The 17,641-nt window shown below is 47.7% G+C and overlaps 1 long non-coding RNA gene across 2 annotated transcripts in view; it reads left to right on the top strand.

Annotated features, from left to right (window-relative positions):
• The first annotated feature begins 17,195 nt into the window (after positions 1–17,195).
• The window catches only part of LOC138161504 (uncharacterized), a 7,692-nt gene continuing 7,246 nt past the window's right edge, over positions 17,196–17,641 (top strand). For both annotated transcript variants that reach the window (XR_011168399.1, XR_011168398.1), the window contains exon 1: positions 17,196–17,331. This is a non-coding gene — a long non-coding RNA (uncharacterized lncRNA). The remainder of the gene's footprint in view (positions 17,332–17,641) is intronic.

Genomic DNA, 17,641 nt, shown 5'->3' with positions numbered 1-17,641 from the left:
GCAAGGGATAAATAGTAAACACATGATAACCTGTCACAGCACAAAGGAGCACTGGATTTGGAATCAGAGGCCCTGAGTTCAAATCCCACCTCAGACCTTTCCTGAGTGTGTGTGAGAGAGGCCCTGGACAAGTCACTTACTCTGTCTCAGTCTCAATTTCCTAATCTGTAAAATGAACAGATTGGGTTTGTTGTCTTGTAAGGTGCCTTCTACTTCCAAATCGACCTCCCTAATACATGCTTTTTGATTAATTAATTAAGGAAGAGAGGTTGGAGAGCTGAGGGTCCCACTGCTGCAAACCTCCTCATTGCACTGACTTAGGGAAGCTGGGGAAACCTCCCATGAAATCAAAGCTGCTTTCCTCCACCAATGTCAGGAGACTGGCAAACCTAGGCGATTTCAAGAATCGCTTAATGAGCATTTCATTATTGTTTCTGCTCTGAGGGCAAGAACTGAGAACATCACTCATGAACAAATTTAATAAAACCATAACAAATCCTAACAAAGGCTCTCTTTCAAATTGAATTTTGTTCTGGAGTAATATTAACTAGCATTCTTTACCGTTTGCAAAGGGCTGCACAAATATCAACTCATTTTATCCTCACCACAACCCTGAAAGATGGGCACTATCCTTGTTCCCAGCTTACAGATGGGGAAACAAGGCAAGACAGAAGTTGAGACTTTGCCCAGAACACGCAGCTAGTAAGTGTCTGAATCTGGATTCGAACTCAGCTCTTCCTACTTCCAGGTACAAAGTCACCTTCAAAAGGTTACTGTCCTCTGCCCAGAGGGCCAAATTAACCAAATTATTTTCTTTAAAATGAATCTCTGTGGCTAGTGTAAACATGGGGATATTTCAGTGATAAGTTAAAAGATAATAAAACCCAATTCTCATATTGAAAGGGGTCCAGACTCCCTGAGAGGCTGCCAGGCACTGGGGGGAGTCAGAGGCAGCACCAAGCCCTGCATTGAGAAGGGCTGGTGCCTTCCTCCAAAGAATGGTCTCCAAGCAGCAATGCTTAGACCCAGAAGGTTTGCTGATACTGACTATGGAGATGGGAAATAGAGGCCAGGTTGTGAACTGGTCTGGTCAGACCCTTGGTGATTTCCTATCCAGACTCGATGACTTCCCAGAGGTACAGGGCTGGAAGAGGCCCCAGGGGTCACACGTGAGAGGAACATCCCTGCCCCATGGTCCTGCAGCCTCTGATCGAAGACCCTCAAGGACAGTCCATTCCTCGCCGGGATGGCCCTCCCTGACAGGGAGGAGATTTTCCTTAAATGCTTCTAGTTCTGTCCTCAGAGGCCGGAGAGAACAAGCCACTCCCTCTTCCACAGGACTTCAATCCCTGAAGGCCACTGTTCCCACCCTCCGTCATCTCTTCTCTGGGCTGAATGTCCCCAGTTCCTTCAAGGGGTCCGTGTATGTTAAGGCCCTTCACTGTCCCATGTGCCCTTCTCAGGCCATCGTTTGATTTCTCAATGTGCTCCCCAAAATGTGTTTCCCATAACGGAGTGGAATCTCCAGATGAGACCTGACCAGGGCAGAGAACAGCGTGACTGTATTGTATTTAGATGACTTCGCTGGTACCCGAAGGGCGGAAACCAGAGTCATGTCCGCACCTGTTGCACTTTCCACAGTCTTGGAGAGCTGTCCAGGAGGCCTGGTGATGCATCAGAGCCATCCCAGGATGTTTCTGGGCACCCACCTCTCCACCAAGACCCAGTTTCTAAGAGGTGTGTTGACTTGTCATGTCATTATCTCGACTCATATCAAACCCACAGTCCCCTGAAGCTCCCCAGGTCTTTTTCAGATTATCTGCCATCTAATCATGGCTTATCCAGCCTGGCCTCGTCTTCCTGAATATTATATTTCTTATGATTCTTCATCACTGTCTCCGATGGTAAATTCTCCACCCTTTGACATAGAATAACCTGGGACTTATCCACAGATGACTTTGGAGGGAAGCGGTCTGGGAGAACGTACAACAGACAGATAAGTCTCAGAGTAAGAAAACGCTTCAGTCCTATAGCACACTTGCCCTGCCTTTGGGAAAGAAAATTGTTCATCTTTCCAATGCCTCGGTTTTTCCTGCTAGAAATGGGAATGCAGTGCTGCATTAGGACCTGCAGGCCTGGGGTGTAGGGAGGGTGTAATGGGAGCCTTTCAGGCATTTCTTTAGGGGGCTTCTTAGAGTTTCATGCCTGTTTTCCCATAAAGACAGCTGGTCACAAGACCAGAAATATCGTTCAGGATGCTCTCTGTCTTAGAATAAATAATCACAGTAATGTGTTTGTATAACGGCAATGAGGTAAGCCGGGCTTCTGGAAACGTCTGAGTCCTGGGCTAGGAAGGCAAACAAGCAGTTTGAGGCCAGCTGGACCCCCTAAAATAGCTCCCTCCCTTCCCCCATCCTTCTGCCTCCCTGATTCTCCAACTCAATGCCTTCGGAAGTGGTTGGAAATATTTATGGCTTTAAATTGGTCATGGAAAGATTTCAGGCAAAGATTGTCTTCCGGAAGACTTATTCCCAAGAGAAGTTTTCTACTTAAAAACAAAATGCAATTTATCTCAGAGTTTGGGGAAGGAGAAAAAGAGAGGAACTCTCTCCCAAATTCCTATGTGCATTAAGAATCAGGATTTGTTGGAAGGGACCTCACCATCCATTTAATCAAAAGGACACCTGAAAATAGAATCTCCGCTATGATAACCCAAACAAGTGGTGATTCAGCCTCTGCTTGAAGACCTCCAGTCATGGCGAGTTCACTCCCTCCCCAGATAGCACCTTCAAGGCTAAGGCTGCGATAACCAGCCAAGGGGAACTTTGCCTTTTTTCAGCTTCCACGCATTACCCAGACTTCAGTGTATGGGGGTGGGGTGGGGTGGGGGCAGAAGAGGATCTATTCCAGACAATCACTTAACCAAAGAATGGAAATGGGACAGGACAGGACAAGTATGGAATGTGTCTAATTGGCCAATTAAGCTGAAATGGTTACAGAGAGGGAAGCAGGGGCCAAGCTTTGGCTAGCTTACAGTGCCAGGTCAGAAAGTCTGTACCTCATTCTCTAGGCAATAAGGAGCTATGTAAGATTTGGGTTTTTTTTTTCCTTATTTCCTATTTTTATCCTGAACTTAACAAATCCCAACTAAAATGGACATTTCCAAATACACAACAGAACAGGAAATGAGGATCCTGTGAAAAACGGGGAATCTCTATCAGGCACTGCGAGTCTCCCTTTTAAGTAGACAAGAAAGTCCATGAGTAATGTTCACACCTTCAAAGCTCTTCCGCTCCTCCGTGCTTCCTCCTGGCCTGTTAAAAATGACCCTCTTTTCTTTCTTTTTGGGTGTTTGGTCACCAGTCCCCTCTCTCTCCTAACCACTCCCCCCCCCAAAAAAAAACCAAGATTAAAAAAAGAAAGAAAAGCAAACATCTTTGCAACAAATATGCTTAGTCAAGCAAAACGAAATCTCATGTTGGCCACATCCAAAATTGCATGTCTCAATACATATATACACACACAGAGGCATACATGAAGTAATAAATAAGTTAATAAGTAGATGAAATGAAAGAATAGAATAAAATTTAAAAATTGTACTTCAATATATACATGAATGCATAAATAAATAAGCAAGTAAATAAGTCAATACATAAATAAAAGAATGACTAAAAAGAATAGAATAAAAACAAAATTGTATGTCTCAATACATACATGAATTAATAAATAAATAAGTTAATAAACAAAAGAATGACTGAATAGAATGGAATAGATTAAAAACAAAATTGTGTGACTCATTCTGCATCTAGAGTCTACACCTTCTGTGACAGGACATGGACAGTATGTCATTCTCAGTCCTCTCGGAAAAAAATGATGACAGACTTAGACTCTCAGTTGGCCCGAGTCGGCCCGCGTACTGATCTGAGTTCTTAAGCCTTCTGAAGAAGTTTGGCTTAACGCTGTTTTTATTGGATTAACTGTCCCCTGGTTCTTCTCCCTTTACTCAGCAGTAGTTCATACAAGAGTTCCCAGTCACCCCCCCCAAAAAAAAAGACCTGTCTTTTTCATCATTTCTCATGGGGCAATAACCTTCCGAATGTTCTGTTACATTCATGTGCCCTGCTTTGTTCAGTCATTCCCCAGTCGACGGGCATCCCCTTAGATTCCAATTGTTTCGATGTGTTTTACATGCATGGGTCCTTTTCCTCTTTCTTTGATGTCTTTGGGGTATAGGCAAAGGAGGGTTTTGAGTAGAGACAAAACAAAATGAGAGGGTTGTAACAGGAGGGTGAGTCCAGCAGGTGTAAGAACAATTGATTGGAGATGGAAGAGACAGGGGGAGGAAGAGAAGGAAGGGACAGCAGTTAGCATCATCAGAGCTGAGGTCAAAAGATTTTGGGCTTAGACTACGATTGTTTCTAGCAGGAGTGGGGGAGACCAGTGTCACAGGTGGAAACTACAGAACTTAGAGTCTCTAAGTTGGAAAGGACCTCAGAGGCCAGCAGAACCTATTCATGCCTGAAGGAAATCCCCACCATGATGAGCCGAGAGACTGTCTAGCCTTTGTTCGAAACCTTCCAGCAAGAAGCAATGAGTTCCCTCCCCAAGGAGCCCATTGCACTGACGGCCAGCTCTGAAGGTTAATCTGGATGTGGGGCAGGGGAGGGGGAAGAGCCAAAACTAACTTGGAGATCCGAGTGCCCTCTGGGTTACTTCCTCCTAGGTGACCTTGTCCAAGATGCTTCCCCTCTGTGGGTCAAGTCGAGTGAACAAGCTTTGATGAAGCTCTTACTAGGTGCCAATCCCAGTGCCAAGCTGAGAGTAAAAATACAAGGAGAACAAGACAATTGCCTGCCCTCAGGAAGCTTACACTCTGATGGAGGAAGACAACATGTAGAAGGGAACTGGAAGGTAGAAGAAGGTGCCCAAATCCTGGAGGAGACTAAGACGTGGCTGGTCTGCTTCTGGGAGGAACCAGCCAATCAGGCAGAGAGGCTACAGGTGCCAGGGTAGCTTCTGATGTGGGGAAGCAGGACGGAGTGACTGCCAGGACGGAGAGGCTTCTGTGGCTTGGGAGTCAAATGAGGCCTCAGTTTCCCCTCTAAAATTTTTTCAGGAAGTTGAGCACTTATTAAACACCTACTATGTACTAGATGCTTTGTTAAAATGTGTTCCCTCAAAGAGCTCACAACCTAACAGGACAGTCTCCAAGGTCTTCTCCAGGCCCTAAATCAGGGAGAAAGGTCACACCGAGAGGCTTTGAAGGGAAAACCCTAATTCTATGAATATTGGAGAAAGTTGCCCAGCCTTCTGCAGATGGCAGCCCCCCATCTCTCTGATTCCAGATGTTCCCTTGACAGGCCCCTGCAGCTGGCAGTCCCTCAACACAAATCCCAGCTCTTTTACATCAGCTTTTCCTCCCCAGACAGCCTCCTCATTCCTCACCAATGCAAGGGCACATCACATTTTCCAGACACATAGAAATAACTGGGGTGTGCCGGCTTGGATCTGGAGTGTGGGGGACTTGCAAACTCCTGGGAAAGTTGTAAGCCTCATAAATCTGAGGCTTATAATGAGAGTGCCAAGGCAACCACAGAGCCCCTCCCCCTTGCTCTAATGATATGGTATTAGACAAAGAAAGCAGATGAGGTTAGAAAGCATTGTAATTACTGGGGTTGGTCGGCTCTAAGATCCGTGTGCTCTTCTCGACTGTGGCTTTCCCTAGTGGAACCCCACAGCATCCCAGTGGGAGCATGGCCACCCTCCATCCAGGCCAAATGTCTGGACCTGGAGACAAGACCTGGGTTGAATTTCCAGCTCTTTTGTGACCCATAATGAATCCTAGGCTCCCTCTGGGCTTCAGACCCTCCTCTACAAAATGGTGGGGTTGGACTAGAAGGCCCATAAGCCCAGCTCTAAGTCCCATGATCCCAAGATCTCTGGGCAAATTTGTTTTTTCCATTTTCTTTTTTCTGAACTTAAAAAACACTCAATACAATGAATGTTTCCATGTGCATTATAGAACAGGCCCAGAGGACTGGTCATGAAACAGAATCTCTCCATTATGTAGAGAGCTCGCTTTTCTTTTTAAGTATCTAATAAATCCAACATGCAACGCTCCCAGCTGCCCTGCTTGTCCATGATTCCTCTGGGCCTGCTTCTGGTTCTCTTCTTATTTGGGGAGGGGCAGCCCTGTCCCTAGCCAACCACCCCACAATTGAAAAGAGAAACAAAGGCTTCCCATCGTATGCATAGAGAGCCCGGACAAATTGCTGCAAAGAGCTCTTTCTCTGGCCCTTCTCACTGAGATGAGGTGAGCGCTATCCAGAGAGACTTGAGAAAAGCCTGATTCTTCCAAAATCAAACTGCCTTAACAAAGAGAGTTCAATTAAATTCAACACGCATTTATTAACCACTTGTGCTATGCAAGAAGAGATGGCCTTTTGAGGCCCTGCCATAGTGCCTGGGCTAGAGGCCTTGCCTTTGACACATCCTGTCTTTGGAACCCTCCTGATTATAGATTTCCAATGAGTTAATGATCTGCATTGGTAGAGAGTGTTTCCTTACTGGGAGTTACTTTTTTCAGTTACGTTTTCAGTCCTTCCAACTCTCCATGACCCCATTAGGGTTTTCTTGGCAGAGATCCTGGAGTGGTTTGCCATCTCCTTCTCCAGCTCATTTCACAAATGAGGAAACTGAGTCAAGCAGGATTAAGTGACTTGCCCAAGGTCACATAGCTAGTAAGTGTCTGAGGCTGGATTTGAATTCAGGCCTTCTTGAGCCCAGGTCTGGCTGGCACTCTATCTACTGTACCATCCAGGTGACCTTGGGGAGTTTCCAATTTCTTTTTTTAATGCACAAGACGCTGTTTGGAGTGTTTGGGAAGCAAAGGAAAAATGAAACAGTCTTTGATCTTGAAACACCTCCATTCTACTAAGGGGAAGTGACATGTCTATATCAAAATAAATGCAAAGGTCACATAGCTTCATTTCTGGGAAGCACTAACAAGAGGGCTTGAAGCAATCAGGGTAGGATTGTCTGGTAGGAGGTGGCCCCAGGCTGAGCCCTGAGGGGGCTAGGATTTCTAGGAAAAAGTGTGACTTGGGGAAGGGGTGACAGTCTACTTGTATGCTCCACCTCCCTCAACAGGAATGCTGAGTGCTGAGCACTCTCTGAGATCAGGTCAGTTGAAGCTGGAGCCACAGTCCAATTTGTCCATTGGCTCTCGCTTCTGGAAGGTTCTGGTTGGGGGAGACATCAGAGATGCTCGCTACATCTACAACTTGAAATCTGCTGGAGTTTGGCTGGAGTGAAGGCAGAGTGAAAGGAAGGAAGCAATCAATGGCCATTTTCTTCAACAATGTGCATGCATTCTTTGACTGTGCGCCATATTTCCATTGGCCCAAGAGCCTGGGGCTCAGGTTCCAACACTATGGCCTATTTAATCTGGTCTTTACTTATTGTGTTTTTCTTTTTGCAGCGAGTAGAAGCCAAAGGGGAAATGAGGGTCTGAGAGAAGGAGAGGCCTCTGGTTTCCCCTCCACAAAAGGGAAGGATTAGCCCAGATTCTGTCTTCAGGCCCCTTTGAACTGTAAGCTCCAATCATTCTAGGCTCCCTTCTCTTGCTGTCATCTGGCATTTGCTCTGGACTGAGACCTTTCAGTTCCTAGTTTCATGTCATTATCATCATTTCCTCTGCTGTGATTCTGCTAGTTAGCAGGCTGCCCAACCCTGATAAACTACCTTGACTGCTTGCCCTGAGCTCACTGTAGTAAGAGGCTCCTTAGAGGTCACCTGGTCCAGCCTTGCATTACACAGATCCAGGAAGGTGAAGGATGGGCACCCTGAGCATCTGTGTCTCTACCCTGAACCACACACCCCCAGTGACCACTAAACATTAGCCACCCAAATACAGGAATATAAATTCTTTCAGAATAGCTAAACGTATCCAATATTAATAAAAAGAGTTTTTGAAAGACAGAGACAAGTAGGTACAGTTTGGTGCCTTGCTCCCTGATCTTTAACCACTGGATTCCTAATCTTTTCCTACCTTTTACTTTATAGACACAACCCTGCAACCTTATCAGACCAAAGGAGACCCCTTTGGACTTGGCTTCTTTTCAAAGAGGTTCCCAGAATCCTCCTTCCTTAATTTCTCCTGAAGTTTCAGCTTAATTTAAGTGTGATGTTTTTTTTTCCCAACTCCTTAAGCTTACAAATGGTCTTTTAAAAAGAAAAAATGCTTGGGGAGACAAAACCAACTTCAACAATAAAGAGCCTTCTAAACAGCAAGTTTTTACTGGGGTTTTCATGGCTTCCTCCTGATTTCAGGGCAATGTGAAGAGTCGTTTCATTGGTGCGCATTTCCAGGTAACCACTGTCCTTCAGCCTGGGTGATTCTTATCCAGGTCCCAACATTTCGGGAGCCGCCATTTTGAGGATGCCCATTGGTTAGTCCTCTCTCTCGCTATGTGACCAGCCCATCTGCGGTCACTGAGACATTTTTGGACCTTCTCTTCTCCTCTAGCTGTTCTTGATCTTGTTCCCAGATCTGTGCCACATCCCACACCCACCATCTATCACAACATCATGTAATACCCAGTGTTCATTATGACATCAGCAGCCCAGAAATTTGCTTGCAACTCTGCGCCTGACTGGCCATCAGGTGTTAATGACCCACCTAACTCTGGATTGAGTTTTGGCTCAAGGAACAGCATCCACAGACCTGATTTGCCACTGCTCTGAATGGGGTCATCTCCTTCCTAGCTGTCTGGCTTCATGGAAACCAAATCCTGGGCTCCCATTCATCCCCTCCGCCCTTCTGCCCCCATGGCTGCCATCTAGGCCAGCCCACTCCCTCAGTTAACTGGCTTCCATTCACCCAGATGCTGGCAACCATCATAGCTCCTTGTTTGGGCAGACTCGGGTTTCTGGTTCCAGACCACTGGATGACACTGTCCCACTTTGCACAATAGGAGACTGTTCCTCATTGGGAAGGACACCAGCTTCATGCTCAATGTGCCCTTTTCTGGGCCTGGCCATTGAGGATGCCTGCTGCACCACCCCAATAGGGCCAGGTCAGCAAACACAGACCAATCCAAGGGTCAGTTTTCATCGGATCTTTTTGGTTTTTTATCAGAAGATTATAGATTTAGAACTGGAGGAAACTATAAAGACTTTCTAGTTCATCCCCTTCATTTTATATTACAAATAACTGAGGCCCAAAGAAATCAGGTAACTCACCCAAAGTCACACAGTTAATAAGTGGGCAGGGTTTGGATTAGATTCAGATCCCTCAATTTTAAGTCTATCACACTTTCCATTACATTCACACTGGTGATTCCATCATGTTGGGAGACAGAGAGAGACAGAAACAGAGAGACAGAGACAGAGACACAGAGACAGAGAGACACAGAGAGACACAGAGTCAGAGAGACAAAGAGAGACAGAGAGACAGAAAGAGAGAGAGAGGAAAGAAGAACGAGAGTTCCAGTGTGGGAACTCCCTCCACCAGGGCTGCTCTGCAGTTTAGAGAGTTTCCTGAGTCACTAAGAAATGCTTTGTCCACAGTCACACAGCTGCCATGTAACCGGAGTAGGATTTGAACTCAGGTCTTCCTAACTTCAGGACTTTTCCTCTTTCCATTATCCTTGCCTGCCTCTCTCTTTGGCGTTATGATCATGTGTACCATACTTCTTATTCGAGGTAATTTCTGAGTGGTTTGAGGTCACCTTGGAGTCAGGAGAAGGGAGCTGCAAGCCTTGTCTCAGACATCTTCTGTATGACGTGAACGTGTCACAACCTCCCAATGCCTTGGTGACCCTTTGAGACTAGACACATCATACCAGAGATTCCCTAACCTGGTGCAGTCCCAGGTCTGGCCCCCTTTCTGTCCCCCCTCCCCATATTGCTATTTAAAATACCTAAGAAGAAAATGAACTCTTGCAGACTCTTTCTTGAGAATCTGCTGGAGTCTTTTTGGAAATAGAGAAAACCCCATAATGTGTTAGTATATTTTTCTTTCCTCTACTAACCCACAAGCTGGTGGTGTTCATTATCCACTTGGAAAGGCATCGGAATAAATTAATATTCAAACATTTAAATGTAGCCTATCATGAAGATTTCTCACCTGTGATGGGGAGGCCCCTGACAGTGGCTTTGGGAGTCTCATTCTCAGCTCATTACCTCCTCTCCACCTCCGCCCTCCATTTTGCCTGCTCATTGCCTGATGAATTCTTGGGGTGCAGGGATTCGTGTACTACTGAATTGTTCTCCACAGCCACAGCCCCAGAGCCAAGCTGGACACAAAAAGTGCTGAGAAAAAGGGAAAGAGATTCCCAGCCAGGTAGAAAGTGAGCCCAGACGTGAACAGAGGGAATCAGGAGGGCAGAGAAAGGTCCCAGGCTGGCGTTCTGGGGGCGCCCAAGAGGCTGCTGCATTAAAGGTTGGAGTCAGGAAAACCCAGATTCAAATTCTGCCTCAGACATTCCGGAAGCTGTGTGATGCCAGACAAATCCAAAAACTTCTCTCAGATTCAGTTTCCTCATTCGTAAAATGGGGGTCATGATAGCAACCCCCTCCAGGCAGGTGAGGATCAGAGGGGATAAAGATGGTGCGCCCTTCACAGCTCCAGGGAGCCCAGCCCACTGGGGCCAAGCTAATTTTTCAAGGAGACTAAAAAGGAAATGTAATTATAGGTTGTGGCAGGTGATTAAGCCCCACACCTGCAATCCAGAAGCCCCCAAACAGCTGAATTATTTACACTGTCCCAGGCTCAGAGGTGAGCCTGGCCCAGACATGTCCCACTCAGCAAATTTCATTTCAAAAAGGAAGCCCTGAAGAAATCCTATGCAGGGGTATGCCCAAGGGGTCTACAGGAGGAAAAAAATCAGTCCAGTCTGCATATCCCTAAAAATAAACTTTCCCAGGGAGTCACACCCAGACGCCCCACATAGCCCCACCCATGACCTTGGACTCAAAGAGTCTGTATTATTTCTGCACCTGGCTGGCCTGGAAAACTCATTGACCCTGAGCTTGGGGCCTGCTAGGGCTGGCCTGAGGCCCAGGCAATCTCCTGTCTACAGCCTGGACTGATTGGAGGGCCTCTGTGCTAAGGTAGTGAAGTGAGGCCCTGTCTTCAGTGAAGTACTAAGACCCCACATTTATCCTGGTGATTCTAAGGTTTGCAAAGCACTTTCCATATATTACCACATATTACCTGGTCCAGAGACCCATTCACCCACCCACAGCTGTTAGCACTCTCACTCCATCAGATTAGCTTAGTCAAGTCTGTTTGCTTGTGTCCCCTTCCCACAAGAGGGTAAGCCCCTTGAAGGCAAACACTTTTTTTCTGTTTGGGGTTTTATTATTTAACTTTCCATCCCCACCACCTTGCACACAGTAGGCATTTAATAAAATGCTCATTGGATTGGGTCCCAGGACAGTGACATATTCAGGTATTGTCAGTCATTAACACTGTAGTCCAAATTATTTGATAAAAAGAGATCCAGAGCTGGAAGACCCCAGAGGTCATCTGCCCCAAATCTCTCATTTGAAAGATGAGGAAATGGCTCCAAGATGGTAAAGGAATTGTCCAAGGTCACACAAGAGAGTGAGGCTTTCAACTCAAGTTCTCTGACAAGTTCAAGGCCCAGTTCTACCAGAAAAGCCTGGAAGGTCCAAGGCAAATAAGAGGACCCAGGGAGATGTGGCCTGAGGGCCATGGGCATGGGAAGGGAGCCAGTAGAGGACCCCAGCTCTGGCGCCAACAGGACCTCAGAGCCTAGTCCAGCTCCCTCATTTTACAGAGGAAACAGAGTCACCTGTCCAAGGTACCACAGCAAGTGGGACTGAGCAGAGATTGACCCCTGGTCTTTCTATTCCAGGTCCACAGCTCTTTCCTACTCTACCATGAGGGGAACCCTTCAACGGGCCCCCCCCCCAGCCACCAAACACCCCAGCCTGACAAGCCAAAAACTCCTCAGCATTCATGATTCTGTCCCATCTTACTAGAAAGAGTTTAGGTTCAGAAAGAAAGCTATATGTGTTCATAGGAGTGTGGGTCCCCTCTGAACACAAATAACACCAGCTGCTCCAGGGTCTTTGCAAAAAAACAAAAGGGTCATGAAGAGTGGGACATGATTGAGCAGCAGCAACAGCGTGAACCTGCATTTCTGTGGGACTCTAAGGCTTAGCCAGCTCTGTCTCCACAACAATCCGATCCATACCTGTACCGAGGGCTAGGCCAGCGGGACATTTTCCCAGGGTGCCAGAATATAGAGGGTGCCAGTGCACCATTGCAAGGTGTGCTTCCTCCTTCCCCACTGACAAGACCTCAAGCCCTCCTTCCCTTAACCACTTTGCTCCGCAGAAGCCAGTGCCTCAGCATTGTAGAAACCTGACACCCAGGAGTCCATATCCTTCCCCTGCCCTGCAGTATGCCTGACTCAGGCTCCATACTACAGAAGCAAGGAGCGGAAAACTTGGCTCCAGGAAGTTAGCTGGCCACCCTGAGCCTTACCCTCCTCATCTGTAAAATGTGGAAGGATGATACTTAGATGATCTCTCTGACAGGGTGAGACCCAGGGGATGAGCCCACTTCTACTGAACTCAAGTCCACCCATTAGGGTTCCCCTAACCCTAAACGCAGCCCGCCTTCCTCAGGCACTTCTAGGCTGGGTGACCTTGGGAGAGTCTTTTAACCTCTGTCTGCCTCAGTTATTTCATTTGGCTGGCCTTCTGCTCTGAAGCTATGACCCCTCAACCTCCCCCCGCCCTGCCCAGCAGTTTCCAAGGATGTAGACTGAGGCCCAGTGCACAGGAAACAATGGGCCCACCTCCTGGCCTTGGACTCTTCTCAGCTGCCTTGTCTCAAGTGGAAAATCCCCGTCATCCCTCCGTGCATAAATCCCCCATCAGTGGGAGCGAGGCACGCGGCGTCTGCTGTCATCTGAAGCCTCCTGCTGTCACACAGTGACATTTATAGGGCTGCCTACACCTCACACCTTCCCACAGCTCGGCTTTTCTTCCCTCCCTTGAAGAACTGTCTCCTGTGGGAAGAACAGATTGGTGTCTGACCCTTCCAATTAGTCCTACCATGATTGTTATTTTAATCTCTCACACCTGCTCCCTGAGGGAAACCTTCCTCTGCTGCCAGGGAAGGAGGTCTCTGGCAGGGCCAGTGTGTGCCTGTGTGCACAGGCATCAGAAGCTTCCAGCAGGAGGGGGCCTCAGACGCCAGCATCTCCCAGACCCGTACTCGGAGACAATGCCCCTATGACTGCGCTGAATGGAGACCTGGGGGGGATTGGAAGCTCCTGGAGGGGAGGGACAGCTTTGCCTTTTGTCTTTGTACCACAGCACCTGATTCACGATGTGAGGAACAGGAACTGGACCTATGATTTCATTCCTAGAGGGAGCTCCCGAGCGAAGAAAGTCCCCCTGTGTGTGCAGGTTGGCATATTTGCACCCTAGAGTGCTCCTAGAACATTTGGAGGTCAATGACTTGCCCAGACTTGAATACAGGCCCTCCTGGTTTGGACACCAGTTCTCTCACCTGAGTCTTCTCTGGCTGCTGCCTGTAGCAGGCAGTTAATACATATTTATTGAATAGAATAGAATGGGATGGCCTCCTTCTCTGTCTTTGCATTCCTAGCACCCAGCTCAGGGCTAGGAACACAGCAAGAGATGCTTACTGATTGGCTGAACTGAATTTCAGAGCCCCCTCCCTGGGAGGAAGCCCATACCAGGCTGGGCTGTCTCTCCTTCTCAAGGTTGTTTCTTTACTCATCACCTTGAGTCTAAACCTGGCTTTGGTCCCAAACACTGTGCAAATCCATGCACATACACACCTCACCATCCTCCTCATCCCTAGAAGGATCTATCTCCTCTCTCACTTTCCACCTTGCCCCCTCGAATTCCAAGACCATGGGGACACATTAACCAGTCAATAAGCATTTACCAAATCTCTTCTCTGCGCTAGACACCATGCTCAGTTCTGGGGATCCCAAAGCAATCCCTGCCCTCAAGGATCTTACATTTTATCCAGGAAACAACATATACACCTGTAGTCATGTACACCAGCAAAAGAGTCTGTTTTTAGTGGAAGTCAGACCACCGAATGCCCTATTGTCCATTGACAGAAAGATCCCAAGGCCAAAAAGACTCATCTGTTACAGTTGTTGGTAAAGGAAACAGAACCAAAGAGTTTTAAAAATTAATCAATCAATAAGTATTTATTAAGAACATACTACTACTAATAGCCAGCGCTTATATAGAACTTTAAGGTCTGCAAATACGAATATGATCTCCTTCTCATAAAAGCCCTGGGAAATAGGTCCCCCTTTTATGAATGAGGAAACTGAGGCAGGTAGCCCAGGAGCACACAACTAGGAAGTGTCTGAGACGGGATTTGAACTCACATCTTCACTGGTCTCATTTTATATACATTTATAATACCAAATGTACATTAAGTACTGCAGAGGCTGCCTGGTGTAATGGGTAGAATGGGGAGTTTCTATTCAAAAAGACCTCAGGTCAAATCTGGTCTTAGGCACTGAAGATGTTACCTAAGCAGGTAATTTAACGGCTTGGAGACTCAGGCTCATCATCTGTAAAATGGGTAACATTTCCATGAGCTCCCACCACCCACTTGGGGATCTGAGTCTGCATCCTTACCCACCTGTGTGACCCTGGGCAGGTCACTTCTCTTCTTGGGTCTCAGATTCTCCATCTGTGAAATGAGGGGCTTGGAGGAGCTGGCCTCTCGGCCTCTTCTAGCTCAGACTTTCTGATTCTAATGATGTTCTCAGATCAAGTGAGACAGTGCACCTCAGGGGGCTATAGAAATGGCAGCTATTTTCATGCCTTGGTTTATTGTGAGAATGATTCTTTTTCTCTTGGAGCCAGAATAGATTGTCTAAATTCAGTAAAAACCAGTGGCAAAAGAAAATTTCATGAACTTGGCCTTAGGGCCCTGTAGCCACATTGAAATCTTTAAAAAATGAAACAGGGATGGAAACTTTCCTAGTGTGACAATGCATTAGCAGCCTCAGGAGGTGAGGGCTCCCCGTGAGGAGGGGGCTTCACAGCAGAGGCGGCCAGGGTCCAGATGGGAATCCATGATGTCATAGATAGGACTCCATGCCATGTTGCTTGTTATATTTCTAGTATTTATAACAATTTGTCATACTCCTAATATTAACCAAAAATCTCAAAAATTGCAAGGCTTGCCTTTTCTTTTTCATCTCTCTGTTCCTGCCCTTCATTATTTGTTTTTGTTTTCTCTCATGGGGAAGAGAGATTGGATTCCTTGGGTCTGGTCCCAGAGACAGAGCCGAGGAATTTGGGGTGGGGGAGGTGGGGACAGTGGGAGGCTTGATGTCAACTCACAGCTGGCCAGAAGGACCATGAGCTGCCTTGGGAGACACTGAGTGAACCCTCTTTGGAGTTCTACAAGCTAAGGCTGTTGTAGATGGGACTGCTTCACCCAGCACGGGGTTGAGAAGTCACGGAGGTCCTTTTAGGCTCTAAAATTCAGGACTTTCTGGGATTCTAAGACTTAGCAGAAATAGAAACAATTCTTCCTGAGTCCCTTCAGCAAAGGAGATGCCCTGACTGTATGTGATACCACTCCCTCCGTGACTCAGCAGATGGTCTTTCAGAGTTGTTGGCCAAGCAGGTGATGAGCCTTCCTGAGGAGGGCGAGCCCGTCACTGGACATCGGGGCTACTCTGACTCTGTGCTGGAAGCTTGGTAGGACCCACCAAGTAGAAAATAGATATTGGAGTTGTCAGGAGAAAGAATTCCTTCCTCAGTAGACCACCCGCTGAGGCTGAGCCTAGAGCACTGAGAGAAGTGTTAGCTTGGAGGTCAGGGGAACCGGGTTCAAATCTGGGCTCTGTTCCTGAGTCTTAGTGGAACACTGGGCCAGTGGTTCTGGGCCCTAGCTTCTTCTCAGTGAAGGAAGGGTCCTATCCAGTCCAGAATATGTTTCTAAGGAGGCCCCAGTGATATGGTATAAACATAAAAGGTAAGGGCAGCTCACACCAGGCAGGTGATCCTGGCTGGGGGCAAATAGTACCAGATTTGGCCTATGAGGGCCCTTGTTCAAATCCTGCCTGGCAGCAGCATTAAGTTAATTCAGTGGACAGAATGCTAGGCCTGTAGACAGGAAGGCCTGAGGTCAAATCCAGCCTCAGAGACTTGTTCCTTGTGTGACCCTGTGTGGATCATTTAACCTGTTTGCCTCACTTTTCTCAGCTGTGAAATTGGCACCCACCTCCCAAGGTTGTTGTGAGACTCAATATTTGTAAAGCGCTTGGCACAGAGCAAGGCAAGTTCCTTCAGTGTGCAGGGCCTCAGTTTCCCCAGTAAGGCCATTGGGCTGCATTAAATCAGTCAAGAAGCATTTACTAGATGCTACTGTGGACCCAGTACCTCAGTGCTGGGGCTACAAAGACAAAGAAACTGGCCTAGCCCCTGCCCTCAGGCAGCTTCCATTCTAGGAAGAAGGACAATGGGACATCCAGGCCCACATCCCTCCCTGGGCTCAGCCCAGGCTCAGTTTCTCTTTCTGATATGTCTGGCCTGCAGGAGCTCCCCACCTTTCTGTGAGTCCTCAGAAGCCGTGGGTCCTCTGGGGGAGCCACACCCACCGATACCTGCCTAGACTCACCCTCTTAAGTGATGGAAACAGGTGCCCAATTCCAGCTGGGCGGCAGGGAAGACAAGGAGCCCTGAAATCTGGGGGAGGGCCCCAGAGGCTGAATTGTGGCTTTGCCAGTCTACAGTTGATGGCTGTGGGCTAATCTTAGGCTCCCCTGAACCCCAGTTATCTTATCTATACGACGAGGGTAAGAACACTTATCATCTCTGGCTTTATTTCTGCATTAAACAAAGATAATTTTTAAAAAGAAACCTTCTCCCTTTCTTCCCTGATCCTCTGTTCTCGACCTCTGATTATTCCCATGATCCTGATGAGAGTAACTGCCCCCAGGCTCTGGGGAGGCAGACAGGTGTTGGCTTGAGGCTTTCTGAGAGGAAGGGCACCCCAAGGGGCTGATAGATACCCAGGCCTTTTTCCCACCCTAGCCACACCCCTCCCCTCCCCAGCCTGCAGAGGGTTCCCACTGACTTCAATCAGTTCATCTGGGCAGGGCTGGGGCTGGAGCTTGGGGGGGAGACACGGGGAGGGAAACTGCACTCGGGATGTTCAGGCCCAGACCTGTACCTCCTCCTGACAACAGGAAAAGGAGGTAGGATACTGCTTTGAATTAGATCCCGAGTAGACAGAGAGACCCCCACTCTTCACAAAAGCAGGTGGGAGAACAAGTAAGTCAATGGTGGGGGTCTTGGGGGGGGTGTCTGAGTCTTGCCCTCACTAGCCAAATGGGGGTGGCCCACTGAACCCCAGATTCCTCCCTCAGCTGTGTAGCATACTAACACCTGGATCCCCAAAGGGGGGAACAAGGGGAGAAACCTGAGAGTTTAAAATCAGCCTCCACCCAAGGGAGGAAGATTAGGAGGGGGAAAAAGTAGAGGAAAGGGAGGAGAGGGGGAGGAGGAGGAGGAGGAGGAGGAGGAGGAGGAAGAGGAGGAAGAGAAGGAGAGGGGGAGGACAGGGGGAGGAGGAGGAGGGGGA

Source organism: Petaurus breviceps, unplaced genomic scaffold (genome assembly GCF_028583685.1).
Source record: "Petaurus breviceps papuanus isolate PSGF00001 unplaced genomic scaffold, PetGlider_PUasm1.0 185, whole genome shotgun sequence".
Taxonomy (NCBI): Eukaryota; Metazoa; Chordata; class Mammalia; order Diprotodontia; family Petauridae; genus Petaurus; species Petaurus breviceps.
The sequence above is the reverse complement of the archived record's forward strand: the minus strand, read 5'-3'. Positions and strand labels throughout refer to the sequence as shown.